Here is a 1,296-nt window from a genome sequence, read left to right on the forward strand (position 1 = left end):
GCGCCCGTGGCTTTAGGTAATGAACGCTCGGCCGTAGCGAGTCAGAAAGCCCATTCCTAACTGTTTATGTCAACAAATGAGTACCTCGTGAGTTAAGGTCCCGGGAGAGCGGGGCTGTGCCCGGCTGGCCTGAGCCGCCGTTCAGCAAGTCGGGATTTTAAGGATCGGGATAATTTATCGCGTTGTTTTTAATGTTTATTATTTATTGCTCTAATTATTTTTCACTTTCTATTGGAAATTTAAAATATATAGATGTACCTGGAACAGATGCCAACTCCTTTCAGTCTCACTCAACTTCTAATCATCGCATCTGCTTTGTGTCAGAAAATACTTTGGGAACAATTTAACTTTGCATTAAAATAACTAATTAAAGCCACACCTCCACAGCCTCTTGCGAAAGTGGAGGAGGAATTTCAGTAAGTGCATCGCTTTTAATGGTAGCATTCTGATTTCCCTGCCTTGCTGTAATTTATTCTGTTACAGATCTGCCTGCGGGGCAGCTCCCATTAGGCCGATGATGAAGTCTCATGAGTAAAGCTTGACACCTCCCTCCTAATAAAATATAATACTCAATTAACTCGGCCTTTCTGAAGGCTTTAATTGGAACAAGTTAATAATGGGCGCAGGGTGAATTGTCATGCCATCCGCAAGCGCGGGGAAGGTGTCACGGATTCGTCGTGCCTTTCCCATAGCAGAGGTTGTAACCGAGATTTGGAAGCTTTTCCTTCAACACCCTTGTGCTCTGCAATAAATCTGTATCCATTTAAGGATCTATCATAACACACACAAAGCTCCTGCGCTCAAAGAATTTCCAGCGAAAAGATTTAGCTGTAATCCCTGACACAGCTGATTTATACTGAAGGTTAAAAAATACCGCTGGTGTATTTATAAACGGCCCGGCCCAGCTAAGAAAGCACTCGGGACAATTGGACGGGGAAGGATAGGGGCGAGGGGGGCTTCACCCTGCCCTGGAGTGAGGGGGGAGATACTTCAGAAGGAGGGAGCCCGAGAAAAAAGCGGTTGTCTCCGGTTTTTATGCGGCAGTAAATGCTAATTTGAAAAGTCTGCATGGAGATTAGATTCCCCCAGCTTTGTTCCCTACAGTTGCGAAGCGGGAAGGTTAACCGGCGTTTTTTTCGGAGTCGGGAGGGGGGTGAGCAGGGCGGGATCCGCGAAGCCCTGAGCTCCCCGAGCCAGGGGAGCTAACCCAGCCCGCAGCCCCCCTCCTCACAGCCCGGGTCGGGAGGTGTTTTCGCCCCCCTGCCACGTTCCTTCTCGCACAGCCGAGGCCCGATC

This window comes from Pygoscelis adeliae, unplaced genomic scaffold (assembly GCF_000699105.1).
Source record: "Pygoscelis adeliae isolate BGI_AS28 unplaced genomic scaffold, ASM69910v1 Scaffold42, whole genome shotgun sequence".
Taxonomy (NCBI): domain Eukaryota; kingdom Metazoa; phylum Chordata; class Aves; order Sphenisciformes; family Spheniscidae; genus Pygoscelis; species Pygoscelis adeliae.